Consider the following 17,601-nt stretch of genomic DNA (forward strand, 5'->3'; position numbering starts at 1 on the left):
AAGAATGTGATTTCCTTGTCTGTCTCTGTCTTTTTGGGTCAATAATAATGAATTTCCTTTGAACATCGTTGCATGCTTGGAGGGTTTGTCATCATCTTGAGTAGATCCAGGATTTTTTTGTTCCAAATGTGTAACCTGCCTTGCCCCCTAAAGGCTGGGATATAAACTACTTCTATGAAACTCTAAAAAATGCAGGTTTGGAATTTCATTTATGGCTGAAATACCATCATTGGTTTGAATGCCATAAATGGTTACCCTTTTTATTGACTGGGTTCCCTATCAAATGAGAAGTGTTCTGATAGTGTTCTGATTTTTCATGGAGAAAAATGTGGCTGCTTTTTTTATGGCTTTGAGAACATACATAATACAAACCCCTAACTTCTCTCACCATTACTCAGCTGAGAAAACCTAATGTTTTGCAGAGACTGAAAATATATTAGCTTTCTTGCAGCTGTCATCGTGTATACTTTTGGGCTTTGTCTTTAATCTGTGGAATAATCTGTTCTTCCTTGAAGTCTGTGGCACTGTCTTTCCCTGAAATGAAGCTGAAATCTTAATGATGCTTGGTGGTAAATTTCACCTCATAGCATCAGCTCAAAAAAAATCTTCTATGCTGATTTTTGAAATTTAAAAATTAATTTCTGAGACAAGCAAGAAGTAGCCGGTGCTAATAAACATACTGGAGAGGATGGGAGGGGAGAAATCAGTGAGGGAAGGTGGAAAATTTAAATACTGCAGTAATTGCTCATACTTTAATTTAGAATCACTTACTCCAGAAAGGTCAAATAACTATTTTAACTTGTTCTGTCAGTAAATTGCTTCAGAAATTATGACCTGGGAAATGCATTGGATAAGGCTGTGCCCAGAGTATAGAGAACCATTTTACTTGAAATGTTTTCTAGTTTAGCTGGCTCCCTATGCTAGAATTTTTGTTTGTTCTTACAATAAATATAGATTTTTTGAAGTAGAGTTGGCATGTTCCACATAATGAGGACATGAGATAGAAATAGTATGATTTTATGATAAGAGTGGGATTATTTTAAATAGTTGCAAGTTTTCCAAAATTATACAAAACTGTAAATTCTTTGATATTCAAGTACATTTTAAAGTATACTTACACAAAACAAAGAAAACAAGCCAGAGTGTTGTGAGAAGGAATCGAATAACTTTTAGAAGTAACAAGATAAGACATTAGCCACATGGAACTGCAATCTTTACTACCTCAAGAAAGAATTTGAAGAATAAAAGTAGTGACTAATATCCTACTATCTATTTTTAAATATATGCAGGCAATAACCATTTTGTGAATTAACAGATCAATTAATATGAAGTCAGGCTCTCCCTAGGATTATTCAGAGCTATTAATCTGTTCTCTAGAGATTTTAGACTATATTTTTAAAAGATAAACTGTACAAAGTAGGCATTACTCAAATAATTAAAATAACAACCCAAACCCTATTTTTCCTCTTAATTTGATCACCTCACCCAGACCTCCATAATTAACAGAGACAAGAACTCATGTCAGTAAAATACAAATGTTCTGAAAGACTGAAGTGATACTAGAGTATACTCCTAGAGTATACTTTTAACATTTCTAAGAATCCCATGAGATAATCACTGGAGAAATAGATATTTTTCACTTGTGTTTAATATTTCTTGCACTTTTTTTTGCCTTTTCCTATTGTTTCAAACTTATTTTCATCCAGAAGTGGGAAATTGAGAAGTATTTAATATTTTTATTTTGGAAAGTTTGAAAGCAGTACTGGGGAGGTACTTGGAGGTACTGGGATGCTACAGAGGTTGTCCACTTGCTGTGTCATGTTGCCTGGTGATGTTTGTTCTCCATTAAGGAAAGAGGGCAAAAAAAAAACTCACCACAAATGCAGTGCAAAGCTTATAGGAAAGACTACAAAACTTGTGCCTAACCAGTGTTTGTGATTTTGGTTTATCCAGTGTGAGAGTGATACTTCTTTCCCCCTCCTAGATTGTTGGAATCAGGAGGCAGACAGGAATCTATGCCAACATTTTTGTTTTCCAAGGTCAGGGGTGGCTACATTACATAATCCTTTCCTGTGTGTACCTATGGATGTGCACATAGAAATGGGGATGTGTGTTTGCCTTCAGGCAGTGACAGGAATGGAAAGCAGTCATTTCAACGCGGACAACAGAGACACAATGTGTGTCCCAACCTGAGTAGTAATATAGATCATTCACCTAACCAGTATTTTATACTTTGGAGGTCATAAACTTAGTCTTAGTGACAGTAGAGGTATAAATAAAGACATGCAAACTTTTTTTTTTGTTTGCCTCATTATACTGCTACGCCTTTCCTCTGTGTTCTGATGTTTTTTCTTTGTTTGTTTTTATTTATTCCTAGTTATACTTCAGTGGCCTACTAAATGTGTTCTTTTCAAGAATATTTATCTTTCCTTGCTGCTTAATTCATCTAAATATTTAGACATTGCTATATTCTCAGTCAGTAGGCACTTGGCTAATCTATACAAATTCATCTCATTTATAAATTATTCCTTCTAGCTCACTGCCAGCTTACACGCAACAGAATGCAAAGCAAAAGGGCTTCAAACATTATCAGTCAGCAAACCAAGAACAACTCTTCTTATTAAAATGTGGCAGCTTAAGCCAAAGGAATAGAAACTTTAATTTTTCATGAGGAATCCTGAGAGAACTTGGCAAAGTAAAACAAGTGACCATTCCTGCACTGATCAGTCCTTTCAAGTGCTGGAGGTCACTGCTGCTTCTTTGCCCCTTTTCATTTCTGTTTCAGACCTGACCAGTAGTTTGGACCTGGTGCACACAGATGGTGGCTGGGAGAATTTGAAGTATAAGATGCCCCAGTGCCCACAGAAGAGCAGATGGAGGGCCCAAACCCTTGGGCAAATGTATGGTAGGGACATATAGCAAAATGCAGCGATCCCTGGCTCAGGTAAGAAATGATGATGTCTGGCTCCAGATCAGAAGGCTGAAGGATAACTTTATTAAAACTATACTATATTACATTAATATACTATTTAAAGAGATACTATACTATTCTACATACTTCTTACTCACCTAACTACCAACTCTGACTCTCTGCTGAGAGTCTGAGCCACAGCTGGATCCCACTGGTCACTGAACCCAAACAACCTTCACCAGAATCCAACCCAGCAATCACTGCAGGTAAACAATCTCCATACCACATTCCACATGGGGAAAGCAAAGGAGCAGAGATAAAGATTGTTTTCTCTTCTTCTCTCTGTGCTTCTCCAAGAACTCCTGAGAGACAATTATGTCTCTCTGTCCAGAGAATGTGAACGTCACAGGGAGATGCACCAAATATCCTTTGGTTCTTTGCATGATATTAGAGAGTTGGTGGTACTTTTCTGCCTGAGGGCAGCCTGGTAGCTTCCCAATTATTGAGAGCCTTCCAATTTAAACAAACAGAAAAAAAACCCAAAAAACAACAACAACAAAAAAAACACATTGCAACATGAACACAATTACAGAATTCAAAAGCTTTTCAGCATATTTTATTTTCACACTTAGTTTTTTTGGTCCCTTAGCAGCAACAGAAAATATAACTGTGAGACGTGTGTTTGAGCTTTATGAAGAGTTTTCTTTACTGAAAAGCTTTAACATATGCACATGTATTTTAAGAGTTTAGAGGTTAAACAGACTTCCTGGAGGGGAAAACAGGTAAATAAATAGAAGAAATCCCTGATTTTTGCTTGCAAATATGCATTGCAGAAGAAGTTAAATAGCAGTATGAGTCATGCTTTATTATTTAGTGACTATCAAGCTTACTTCTTGAGATTATCCCTTCTTAGAGTATTTGGGCTTGGTTTGACTCAATATCAGTTTAACTGTGCTGTAAGTAAAGAAAACTTGAGGATCTTTTTGATATTTAAGAGCAGTGGAGTAAAGTCAATGGTGTGGAAATAACATCGGTGGGCAAAAATCCCTGAAATCAACAGGAATACTCCAAAAAGCATTTGTGGGTTTGGCTCAAAACTGTCTCTGTGAGTTTTGGAGGAAATTTGCATGCACATTGAATTGCTCATGCAGATGTCTGTTCTGTATTCAGAATCAACAATTGCACACATCAGCCACTGTTTTCACTTGCAAATAGTTACTGTGCATATGGATTTTATAGGAGCTTTATGGAAACAGGCCCTGTAACAACAGCCAACAGCATCTCCTCTTTTGGTGGTGTTATTCTAGAATGATCACTGTTGCCCCAGTTGCCTGAGAGCTGTCAAATTTTATTTCTGAAATTGCAGGTTTGTGTATTACTTAGCAGTAATTCACATCACAAACAGCAGTTCAGTGATGAACATGGTGTATGAGCTTAAAGGCCTAATGTCTGCCTGGCTTTAATAATGCTTAATTTTAGTCATCTGAAAAACATAAGATGGAACCTCAGACATAACCCCAGGCTCTCAAGTCAGCCAAACACACCAGGTATCAGCAGCAGGATTTCATGGCCACTGCTGTGAGACAGCTCTCAGCCCATCTAGTGGGTCATAATTCCCTTTAGAGGATTCAACCTCACCTTTTGTCTGGGGATGAGCCTAATTATATCAATTTCCTCTGATATGCTTTGTAAAAAATGTTTTACTAAGAGCATCAGATATTTCTATAGGAGCCTGAACCTTTCCTCTGCAAGAATGTGGGAAGTAGAAGGGGCTAGACCAAGTAAGGAGGAGCAAAACTGAAACTTTACTCTGGTGTGACCTTTTGTTTTCCTTCACTGCAATTCAGGAAGCTGAGCCTTGCAAAAATGATAGGTTTTTTTGGCATTGTCACCTGGAAGACAAATTTTGACATAGTGGTAGTGGGAGTCCTATACCACTGGCAGATCATTACAAACATAGGGGAATTCTCCTGAACCAGTCTCCCCTCAGGTCCCCAGTCCTTCTGGGAATTTGCTGTTTGTGACAGCCAACTCAGCTGGGATGCCCTTGCTGTCCCGGAGGGGCTGACTCAGCTGTGCCAAGGAGAGGAGGAACTGCTTCCATGCAGACTGGATCTTGTGGCACCAGCCTGCCCTGAGTGAGCTGGCCTGGCTTGCAGCAGGAGGTGGGAGCCAAGCCACAGTGGCACCCCAGTCATTTACAAACACATTTAGCTTGGGTTGAAACCCATAAACATAAAATAAAGCTGTGTTTTTTCTGAATCGGCTCACAGCTGCAGTGGCTGACTCTGCCGGACCAGCAGGCTGCCATCACATTTGTCTTTGTCTGGGCAATGCCTTCTATTCATGGATCAGAACAAAGAGGGGCTTTATATATCATTGACTCCCTCTGTTAGCTGGGAGCACAAAGCCTGGGCTGCATTTGTCACCCAGGCTGACAGGAAGTACATGGATATAGGTGTTCCTTGTTGCAGGCAGACATGTGCTGCTGACAGGACTGGAGAAAAATCTAAGGGCTGCTCTGATTCTTCATCCCCTCTGCGTGTGGCATTTAATGACACAACTGTAGCAATTTGCTTTTATTCTGTAGAATAGAGGAGGTTATTTAATTTCATAATATTTGGATTGGCTGTCTATGTCTATTTAACTTCTTGGAACAGACTGGAAATCCTTTTTTTCATCAGGTCTAGCCTTCAACTTGCAGAAAGGTGGTAGTTGCTCCGTAGTGCAGAAGCGTTTGGAGGAGCTGCTTGGCTCCTTTTCCACACAGTGCTCTGGAATGACATGGCCTTGAGGTTTCCTGCTGTGAGTTCATTCAATGCATGCAGTCTTTGGCCCCACAGGGAAAGCAGCTCAATTCTCCTGTAAAATGGAGGCAGATAAGAGAGAAGGCGATAACTTCAAATAAAATTTTAACTGCCACAAGACAGATGCCTTAGCAGCACTGGAGAGCTCCAGATGCTCCTGAGGGAAAGAAAAGATCTTGGCTTGCAGATTCTACCCCTATTCCATAAAGGCTGCAGGGGCAGGGCACATCAGCACTGCCCTGATCCCTGCAGCTTGTGCTGGGAACACTGGAGGCACAGGGCTGGTGGCCACTGTGGCCCAAAGGCCAGCTGGTCTGTGCTGCTAATGGGGCATGGGATGGGCAAGTGAGGGCATCTCTGCTGCCCTCCATTGTTTTAGTGGAATGGGTCTCATCCTTACTTTCAGTTTTGAAAATATCTTGGAAGTGGTGTGTTTTTCCTTTAAATTATCCACCTGTAATTTCATGTAAAATTGTAAGACGAGTAAAAATCCACCAAGGAAATTGGATGAAGGACTAGCTGCAAGCAGCAGTGGTGCCTGAGAGTGAACAGGCATCATTGAGAGTGATCATGCACCCTGGCTGAGAGTAAACAGGTATCACTAGGCTGGTGGGGTTACTGAGTTTAAGAAGTGCTCTGTTAATCTGTGGTCTGTCTTTGGGAAATTTTTTTATTTTTCAGCCTTTTTTTTTTCCTTACATTAGCAATTATAAGAAAACCATAAATGCCGAGGTCAGATGACTGCCTTTAATTCCAAAGATACTCAAACTCAGATGAAATTTCCAGTCAGATTGGACACTCAGTTCAGGTAAATAGTGTCCCTTTATCAGTGCCTTCTGTCTCTAATATTTTTCATTCCCTAATGCATCAATAACTGAGTGTGAAATACATGTCATAATAGTCTTAGTCTGAAAATACTTTACAGGATATTCTCATCTCTTTGAAGTACATATTGCTAATGGAAACACGTAGGGGTAAAATATTTAAGAATGGGAAAACCCGTCAGCAATTCCATTTTGCCATTAATTCAAAATTGCCAGTAGTTTGATGGATACAGGGGTAAGAGTAACCTGGATCTCCAAGATATAGTCCTCTCTAAAACTAAGGATGGCACTAGACTATTCTAGACTGATCATAATTACATTCTGAACCCTTCTTAATAGAAGTTTGAGCAAACTCATTTTCCCATAGAAAACACTGTGATCATATCAGCAAACAGCATGTAGTGGATGGGAAGCCAACATGAGGCAAAGAGCACTTTTCCTCCACACCCTGTACATTATCTGTCCCATTTGTGGAACTGAACAGAACATTTCTAGCCATGAAAACTGCAAAACAAACCTTAGAAATACTTACTTGTGTCAGTGGCTCCTCTTGATGTAGGAAATCACATTAAGGACTATCAGAAAGATGATTTACCTTGAAAAAGAACCTCTGCTGTCCTTCTGTATCTCTGTTTCGTTCAGTAGTGTTTGAGTGAGATTTCTTTCCCTCCAGTTGTCTGCACTTTTCCATTGTGAAAACTTTCTATGGTCTGAATAAAAGAAGAAATTAAATTGTAGGAAAGAGTTGAGGTTATGTTGAAAGCCTTCTAATCTGAAAATTTCTATCATAAAAGTCTCCAATGTGACCTAATGGCCCCAAGCATCTTTGTGCCCCTTGCATCTGCCTTGTACTTGCAGACTTCTACCTTATTTGTCCTTCAAAAGCATCCAAGAATTAAGCTCAAATCCTTTGTCTCTCTCCCTCTTTTTTTTTTCCTATTGAACAGTGATATTTTGCAGTGTTTCATATATTCTGAATAGGAGATATCATTCAAGTTCTGAAAATCTAGAGATAAATATCTTCCTTTTATTCCTTCTATTCCATATCTTGAGTGGTTGTTATTCTCTAGATAATGAAGTAGTCACCTCATTTGGGATTTAAGGCACAAGGACAATAAGAGTTATGACAGTATCAACAACTTTCACACTGGAAAGCCCAGTGGAAAGGACTTCAATCCTTTGGCCTGTGGACTTTAAAAGAGAAATCTCCTTTGGCCTTGGAAGTCCTTTGGCCTGTGGACTTTAAAAGAGAAATCTCAAGAGAATCCTTCAGACATGTTAAGGCATAGAAGGAAAAGGAAAAACCCCACACATTTTACACTCAGCACGTTATTAATTGCAGTGCCATCTGTAGGGGGATTATTTAAAGAGGTTTTTCTCCTGAGTTTATCGATGAGTTTTAAATATGAATTGCCTGGATTAATTTGAATAGTGCCCTGGGTTGCCATATGAATTTAGTTTGTTTCCAGGATAAAATGCTACTTATTTTAAGGTGAAGTTTTTGGATTGGTTTCATTGTCTCAAGTAGTAGATGATGGCAATATTATAGGAGTGTGTCTATATAATGACATTAAATTGCAAGTCTTTACCTTTTTCTGATTTCATGAAATAGTGCACCATCTGTTTCTAATGTTTTTACTTGATACTTGGCAACAGAAGTAATGCTAAAGCACTGTTTTTCTCCTATGTGTGCCATTTTTTGTACAACTATAAGCTTTTAAAAAGTCTTTTTTACCACAAATGTAGTAGAAAAATGTTTGAATTTTCTGTGCTTTTGTCAGTGATGTTTTCATATAACTGCAGTGTGAGTTGTCAGCCAGTTTTGTCCAAAACCCAGCGAGAGACAGAAATTAGATTCTGTTACATGAAAAATTATTTTACCTACATCTGTAGTGATTTTTGACAGCTCAAGTTGGTATTTAAATCTTAGACAGTTGGGTTCAGATTTTAAAAGTCTTAAAAACACAGAGGCACTCAAAATGTAAAATAATATTTCTTAAACTTTTAGAGATTGTTTCCTTTTTCTTCCAGTCTGTTTCCAGCTTAGTAAAACTTATGGGTGTGGTGGTGTTTAGTATCATGTAATAAGGTAGGAATACAAAGTCACCATTTTTTTTTGGAGTCAGGTGGCCACCCAAGGACAGCATTCTTGGCTTTTGAAGTTACTGATTTGTCCTTAAAAATGGTAAGAAACAGAAGGTGTAGCAGACACAGATTAGGTTAGGAGCTGAAATATTCATAAATAAGACAGAGTATCATGCAAGACATTTAGATAACTTGCCTTAAGCTGGAGACATATTCAGTGTGGCTGAATAAATTTGTGTGATGCCAAAAAGAGAGTCTGGAAATATTTAAGGGCTAATTTGTATAAGGTGTGGTTTTTTGTGTCCTGTCAAGGTCATTGGCATCTTGGACCAAAATGTGTGAAAACACAGAGCAAAAAGGTAACAACCCATGGCCCAAAGAGCTCACAATTGAAATCTCTCCACAGGAATGGAGTGCATTGGCTGCTGTGAAACGGGGTGGGAAGGTGAAGCAGTGAAGTGAAGCAGTGGCTCAGAGAGCTGTGTATTTTAATAGCTCTTCTCAACATGTGCATATCAAAATGACAAAGGTTTCCTCTCAAGGTAAAGCTCTAAAATGTTCATTTGAAGTCTGTCTGTTTAGGCTTTGTCCCCCTTATAGCACTCAGAGGCAGAAGTAAATCAGTGTAGGGGATATAAAAAGGAGATCTGGAGTTCAATACTTATTAAAATATTCATTATTTTGTGGGAAAATCCTCCCTGTTTTAAATTTTCAACTGATGCTAAAACAGAAGTCAGGGCTGTCTCTGTATAAATGCCTTTCAACAGGTAACAATAACAAAAATAAGATTAACTTAATTATGCAAAGAAATGTACTTTGGATTCTACTATCACATGATGTACTGCATAAATTCATGTCCCAGGGGACAAGAACTCTTGCAGTTCATCATTTGGAAGTTACAGAAGAGGGAAAAAAAAAGAAAAGAAAGCCCTGGCAGTTTTTTTGGTTTACTGTGGCTGTGACCCATACATTTGCCACTGTCAAGTGAAAGCCAGTGCACTTTTCATGGTGTTTGCTGGCATAATCAAAAAAAACACTGTAAAAGCCATTGATATGCTTTCATTTAGAGCAGTGTTAACAGTTCCCCTGAAACTATATACATCCCTTTATTGGACTGCATAACAAAAACTGCCAGGCTGATCACAGGAAGGACAGTATCTCTGCTAAAGACATGCTCAGATAGCTTTGCTAGGCTTGTTTGGATTAACAAAAGTAAAGTCAAGGAACTACAAGAACATCTTTCAGTTACATCAGTGAAGAAAATACCAAGATAAGGCAATAAGTATTTGGGTTTAACTACTGACATGGAAATAAATTTGTTTAATAAATTAAACTTGATTTTGGTAAAAAGATTCTGACTGTCCAAAGAGAAAAGGTCATTAAAAAAAATAAATAGTCATAAAGGTCATTAAAAAAAATAAATAAAAAAGATTCTGACTGTCCAAAGAGAAAAGGTCATTAAAAAAATAAATAAAAGGGTAGCCATGAGTTCTACTCAGACCCATGATGCTGGTAGTGGCTTTAGACCTCTGCTGCATGGAGTGTTTGTGTTGCTGGTTTCATTTGTGGTGCATCTCAGCCCTGGCCTAGATGGTGCTGGGGAGAGCAGAGTGTTTTCCCATATTGCTGGGAGTTCCCTGGCCATGGCTTTGTGGCATCTATGGGCACTAAATGTGCCCTGTACCCGTGTGTGTGGTTCCCTCCCCGGGAGCAGGCTGAGGTGGAGAGGGGATGGAACAGGCACAGGGGACACAGCAAATCTTTCTGCTGGCCTGAACTCATATTTTTCTGCCTCTCTTTCCTTTGCCTTTAGCAGAGCCAATAGCCTAGGGCAGAGCAGTTTCCCAGCAGACTGTGTGGTTGCATTTGAAAATTGTGTGCCAAGTCCCATTTGGGTGAAGTGAAAGAATTAAAGATTTCCTGAGGTTGCCTGTAATTACTTGGGATTTTTTTTTTTTGGCTTGGAGATTCTATATGAAGAAGCAAAGCACACACAGCCTGTTTGTACAAATCCAGCTGTTTCTCCCAAATCTACTGCTGTATTTAATTGGTAACATCTAGCTCTTTTTTTCCTTATTGTCCTTGGTGTTATCCCTGTCTTTGACAGGCATTTATACCAATTCAACTCAAATTATATGTATTTAGCAAATGGCTTCTGTTTTAGTGAAATGGGAAGACATAAAAGAACACTGAGACTCACCTGCTTATTCAAAATGCTTTGGGTATACATTCTTCAGGAGAGTCCAATAAGTCTGTAATGGACTGACCTTCCTTTGACAGCAATGGTGCAGCTTCCCAGCTGCAAAACCCTGCAGAAGAGCTGCTACAAGGAGAAATCAGAAGCAGCTGACTGGCCTGTGGGACCACATCAGGGATGTCATGAGTAATATCCTTCCTGGAATCAGGAGTGAACTGGCCCTATTAGGTGTAGCTGCATTTGCCAAGTCCAACATCATTTACCTGCCCCACACTGACACCACAGAACAGAGCTGGGGCTGCTTTCAGGCAATTTTATTTCCACAGAACCATTAGAGAGGAGACCCTGATTCATCTCAGGGAACAGAAATACCACAATTACACAATTATCTGGTGATTTAAAAATTAAGCTGTTTAAATGTGAAGGCATTATACCAATGAGCTGCATTTAATCACGCATGGAACCAGCCCCCCCCAAGCCTGTAGCCCACGTTAGCAGCACTCGCTGTAGTGGGCTTTGTTTTGTGACAGGGTCACATTTCTCTCACCCTTCCATTCAGAAAATGACTGTGCTTGCCCATGAATTGTTGTAATCAGCACCACTTAGAAATGAGATGATGTGCTTAAATGGTGCAGAAAGAGTGATCATCCCCCAAAGCTGAACTTTAGACTTATTTTCCACAAACACCTTTGAATAATCAAGCAGTGACCATGCAGAGCACACTGTGCTGATAAAGTCTGCACAGGCTTGGCTCTTCTCTGTCACACAGGGATAATTTGTCTCATATTCACACCAGAGAGGGGCAGAATTTAAATGCTGAACCTGGAACAAAAATGCACTAGCTCAAAATTGGAATTGGGGTTTGTGTTCTACTTGGTCTAAACACCACATGTCTTGTTACCTGCACTGGGCTAACATCTTATTAGCATTGCTCTTATTAATATTATATATTTTTTAGAACTGTAATGATTAAATATTTTAAAATTATATTTATAGAAGTGTAATGACTTACTATTAATTACCATCAGATTTTCTGGAAAGGTAATGGTTTGTTTGTTCCTATTAATTAGTATTAATTACGGTTACATTTAATAGAAATGCAATAATTTTTGTTACTACTCTATAGTCCTAATTACTATTGTACTATCATAGTTGTCACATTTTATAGAAATGTAATTGAATTTGTTACCATTAATTACTGTTACATTTTATGGAATTGCAATGGTTTTTGCTTGTTGCTATTAGTAATAACTACTTACATATTATAAAAAATGCTATTTCAATACCACAGTTGTTATATTTTATGGAAATGTAATTACTGTTTTTTGTTAATAATCATGTTAAAATATTAGCATTAGAATGATCTTATTGCTTATAATTTCCTATGATTTGGATGTTTGTTCATATTCGAGGCCTTAGGCAGTGCCCTCCTATGAGTTTCCCCTGACAAATGCAGTGGTACCTTCCCAAAGTCACCTCAGCAAAGGTGACTTTGCTCCCAAAGTCCTCTCCAGCAGTGAAAGATGTGAGTTTGGTGCTGGTCTCCTCTCCCAGGGGGGATGTTCCACCAGTCAGGCTCCAGGCATGGAATTGGTGCTGAGCTGCTGCAGCACCTTCTGGAATTAAGAAGGGCACAGCCCACACTGTCAGGAAAGAAGAAAAAGAAAGATTCTTCTCCTGATGTATGAACCATGGCCTTGAAAGATTTCTTGCTCTATTGTGCTCAATTTTACTAAGAAAGCAAAACCAAAAATTTTCAGAATGGCCAGAAAACCGAAGATTTTATAGCTTGCTACTCACCAGAAATTTCTGGTAGCTCCCTTATGTCTTCCCTCACACTGATTTGTTTTAATCACTGAACAGAAGTGATATTTTCTTTGGAGCTGGGGATACTTTTCTTCTCTCTGAGAGACAGGTTTGTGAAGAGAGTTAATATCTTTTATTAAAGAAACTGATAAAGTTAGAACAAAAAGAAGAAATGACCTTTCAGGCATGCAAGCTGGCAGCAGTAACATTTTTATTGCATGTGCTTCTGTGAAGAAGGCCTAAAAGTGAGAGAGAGCCTCTGGAAAGTACTACAAACATGGATAAGAATGCCTAATTCAAATAACATTTCTCATATCTAGGCTGCCACTCAGAAGTCTCCTTAGACTATGGATCCTTTTACAGGAAAGAAAACTGATTATCACTTCAGAATAGTTAGAAATTTACTGCAAGACATACTATTACAGCGGTATTTAGTACAAAATTAATTTTGTTTCATCTACTATTATTTTATCTAAAAATGCCATTGTTACTAATGCTTTTATGCTCACAAATATCAACTAGAAAACCAGACCAGACTGTTTAATCTGGCTGTAATCTCCCTTTTCCAGGGCTCCTCCTGTTTCAAAGCCCTGTGCATTTTTGGCTGTTTGATCCATTCACAGAATGAGAAAATGGAAGCATCAAAGATCTTCTCATCTAAGAAGGCAAGAGGATAAAAAGGAGGAATGGCTGAGCAATAACAGCTCCTGAAAAAGTGTGATAAAGCTGTAAATTATTTGAAAATTTTAAGACTGCCTTAGTGTAATAAAACTTAGAGCACCACTTGCTGTGGGTGACACCATCATATTAATAATGCCTTGCTAGGAACTGTCTCATTATCATCATTGTTGGTGTGTTAGCAGGCCTAACACCAGCTGTGGATTTGTACCCACCTTAGCACGAAGAGGGGTTTGGGTGAAGGATTGTACTGCTTTTGCAAAGGAGCCTTGGCTCTTTGTTGCCATGGAAAGAAACAAAAAACTGTTGAAAAGAAATGGTTTGAATAAAGTATACAAATGGCCAAAGAAAAATGGAAAAAAATATCCATGCTGTATATTTTTTTACCTTAGAGTATTATGAATAAACTGACAGAGCAGGAGAAATACACAGTTTATAAGACAGCACTTCTCATTTCTCTTGTGCTGTGTTTGCCTTCAGTCTCAGCCACCTTCTCTTCCAAGCCAGCCCCTTTCCTTAGCTAGAATTGCATTGTTCACTATATTCAGTTTTCTTTTTGTCTGTAAATCACTTTAAACTGAACATTAGAGCAGAAGGGGTTTTTTTCCCTCCCCCCTACATCCATTACATTTGTTCCAGCCCACATTAGCACAAACCATTAAACCAAAAATGGCTAAAGAGGCACAGAGCAGACCCACCAGGGTATAAGGTTGTGTCTTAGACTCTATTCAGGGGAGAAGAGCTGTGCTAGCCCTCAGCTATTTTCTTATTAATACCCTTTTTGTGTGCACCATTTAATTCCAGGTAATCCCAGGCAGAGCTTTCATCCTGGGGCTTTGCTTTCTTTCTGTGTGCAGAGGACTTTGGCTGAGTTACATGAAATCATGTGGCTAGAGGAGAAATTACAGATTGCTTCTATGCACACCTGCCTGGAGCTACAAATAATAAAAGCAATTACAAGTTATGAACACGGAGAATTCCTAGAATAAATCAGACACTTTTACAACTACCACACCCAGCTACCCAAGAGACAAGGGTTTCATGATGTGGCACTATCAAATATGCCTAGCTTTATAAACCAGTCACATGCTCTCATTTTTTACTTACGTGGAGTTTGCAGTACAAGGAGCTCTAATAGGGGAGCAAACCCTCAGGACTTACTCATCCTCTTCCTTCCTATTTTAAAGTCTTCATGGAGCTGATATAATTTGTGTATTAGAAGTTATTCAGTGAAAATACTAGCATTAAAACTTTCAGAATGAAGTCTATGTGCTGACATTTATAAGGACACACCTGAAGAGAGGTCCAGCTTTCCACTGAGCTGCAAGGAGGAGCTGCAGTCCCTCTCTCTGTAAGCTCTGCTGTGTTTCCTGCTCTTTCTGGGGTCCCTGCTGCTTTTCAAACACAAGCCTCCTCTCAGAACACTAGTCCCATTACCCACACCTACCTAAGGCTGCTTCCAGGAAATCTGCTCCACGGGCAACTTCAGGAAGAGATATTCTAATGCCTTCTTTCTGTGATGATTTATCCTCCAAGATGGGTCAGATTTCAGCTCAATTCCCAAGGCATGACAAATGCTTTCTGGAGTTTGGATGTGTGATAACTTGACCTTCAAAAGGTTGCTCTTCCTGCATTAGTAGCATTACTTGTATGCTGCCAGAGCCACGTGTTCCGTTTTTCCTAAATGCACTTTAGGCATTGCCAGTTTGTCAGACAGAAAGAGAAGAGAAACAAGACAGCAATGGGCCCACTTATTGGATAAGGATGCTAAAGTTCACCAAAGCCAAAAGAGACACCTTTATTAACCTTGGCAGGATGCAGATCACACCCAGACTCATTAATGGATCATATAAGGTCCAACTGGAAATATTTTCTATAAAGATAATAATTGAAATCAGATTTTTCATGCCCTAATCTGTTAGTACGAGCCCTCTTCCAAAACTCACCTGAACTCTGACCACCCAGTAGGGCTTCCCAATTTTGTGAGTTAGGAAATGACTGGCTCAACAAAAAAGGCACCTGCCCACGGCCATTCAGAGTTAGAAAAAAAACGTAACATGGCATGAAAAGCAGGCAGTGTAACAAGACCTGAAAAACCTGTAGAATTTGGATGCACAGTTATAAAAGAATTTGAATCTTTTTTTTTTTTTTATTGTTAAAGGATTTTGACACTCCAGTCATGGTAATCAGAAACTTTTAAGCTTATTTAGGTCCTTCTCCCTTCTGCTAAATAGCAGGAGAGTGATAACAATGCACAACTTCTCCAGGGCTACGGTCACAGATCAGCAGGGAAAAAAAAACAAGGAAAAAAAATTAATCATTCTATACTGAAATGATTCAAAAATGATTCAATAACACTGAAAAGGTAAGTGGCACATGCTTATTTTTGTCTTACGAAGACACTATAGATGAAAATGATAACCATTTTATCTGCAATAATGCTGAGAACAGGAGTAACACCCACAGAGATAAATGGCTGCAGCAATCTCCCCCAATTACAGGCCAGCTGTTCTATTCAGCACAGCTCCACAGAAGATTAAAAACACAGACTGGAAGGTAGAAGCAAGAAACCAGCTTTTAAATCTCTACAGTGCATCACTGACCAGTCTCACCAGCCTGAGTTTTGAAGCAGTATTTGGCAAATCTGAGTCTCCTGCAGCACAGAGGGTTTGGGGATTTAATGCTTTGTTTCAAAGGGGCATGTAGGAGCTCTTTTGGGGGGGCTGACAGTTTATCTTTGTTTAGAAATACAAGTAAATCACAAAAAAAATGAGAGAAGTTCAAACTGAACAAAGCCATAGAACAACTCCTAAGCACAAAAGCTTTTTAATACCTTGTAATTTGCTGACCAAGCTCCATCATCCACAGGAGCTGGCTTTGCTTTTTAGAATTGCCACCAGGACAGCAGTACTTACAGAGCCAGCAGTTAATCTGAAGGACACTGGGTAGCTCCAGTTGTGATATTGTTCCATTTGTGGCATTTTACAGTTGATTATAGGCACTGAATTGTTCCAATCTGTAAACCACAAGCACAGACCATCCAGTCAGTCAGAGAATTCTCATCTCCTAAATGACCAGAGAAAAGACATATCCTCCTGGACATGAGTACTTGGGATTTCTATACTGAGTAACAGAAAACATTCCCCTGGCTGGGTTCAAGCTGGGGGGGTTGTTCCAGCTCCCCACCTGGGCTTCCCCTGCAGCCCAGCAGGGCCGTGGGGTGGGAAGGAGGGTAGGAATGCTTTTAGAGGAAACCCATTGGTAAGATGAGGAGCAGGATAACCACAGGATAATCCTTCTCTCTGGAAATCAATCCCACATTCACAGCCTCTCCTGGGAACAGCAGTGAAAATGACTTAAGAAAAATCAAGTGGCACCTAATGCCTGTCTATTAATCTCAGTTTAAATAGCTCTGATATATTTTAGCAACAGCTCCAGTTACTAAGATAGTAATATCATTCACTAACACTTGTATGGTACATGTTTGTACACTTCAAGAATCTCATTTTGATGCATCAGGGTTTAGCTTTTTATATTTTTCAGACTCTGTGCTGCTTTAGTGTGTGGGTCTGAGCTTCAAATTAGGGGATGGTGAGTTCTCTGCACAGAGCAGGGAGACAAAACAATTCCTTCTCCAGCTGGAGACCAAGGACAAATGATCCAAATCTCAGGCCCAAGAGCATCAACAACATGGGCTGAAGAGAGAAAAACAAGAAGGATGGGACTTCATAACCTAAAGCTGTAATTGAACAATTAACTCCAATATGCAAATGGAGAAGAACTTATAAAAGTGAGAGACCCCGTGACCAGTTCTCCATTTTGTGACCATTTGGGTTCATCTTGGGTGTAGCCCCAGCTGGGCTCTTGTGCTGCCCAAGGTGGATCCATTGAGGCCTTGTAATAAATCCCTACTTTATTCTTTAATTCTATCTAGCCTCTGTTCTAGGTCAGCCTTCACAAGGCATCAATTTAAGTTTAGTCCTTGCTGAAAGGAACGTGTTTTAGTTAGATGGAATTTTGCTAGACTTCATATAATCACCATATTTATAACATACACTGTTTTTCTACAAAAAAATATTATTTTTTGTGACCACAAAATCTATTCTCACTCCCATCCTCTAAGGTGCATTTAATTCCCTGAGAAAAAAAATGTGTGTCGGATTAAGGATCTCCAAAGGCAGCAGTGAATTCCCAGACACATGGATACTTTCCTACCATCAGCTATTGACACTGACCAGCTCACAGTGTTTGTCACAAGGCAACTACTGTGCACTTCCAGCAATTTCTAAGACT

The 17,601-nt window shown here is 39.2% G+C and overlaps 1 long non-coding RNA gene across 2 annotated transcripts; it reads right to left on the reverse strand.

Moving 5' to 3' along the window:
* Positions 1-4,555: 4,555 nt before the first annotated feature.
* LOC137477411 (uncharacterized) lies at positions 4,556-16,320 on the reverse strand. Of its 2 annotated transcripts, XR_011000983.1 has the most exons (7): positions 16,224-16,320; positions 14,085-15,857; positions 13,524-13,583; positions 12,625-12,728; positions 10,828-11,646; positions 7,138-7,252; positions 4,556-5,773 (listed from the first exon to the last, which is right to left on the reverse strand). It is a non-coding gene; the product is annotated as an uncharacterized lncRNA (long non-coding RNA). The 2 variants fall into 2 exon arrangements; XR_011000982.1 differs by lacking the exon at positions 10,828-11,646.
* Between the last annotated feature and the right edge of the window lie 1,281 nt (positions 16,321-17,601).

This window comes from Anomalospiza imberbis, chromosome 7 (genome assembly GCF_031753505.1).
Source record: "Anomalospiza imberbis isolate Cuckoo-Finch-1a 21T00152 chromosome 7, ASM3175350v1, whole genome shotgun sequence".
Classification (NCBI taxonomy): Eukaryota; Metazoa; Chordata; class Aves; order Passeriformes; family Viduidae; genus Anomalospiza; species Anomalospiza imberbis.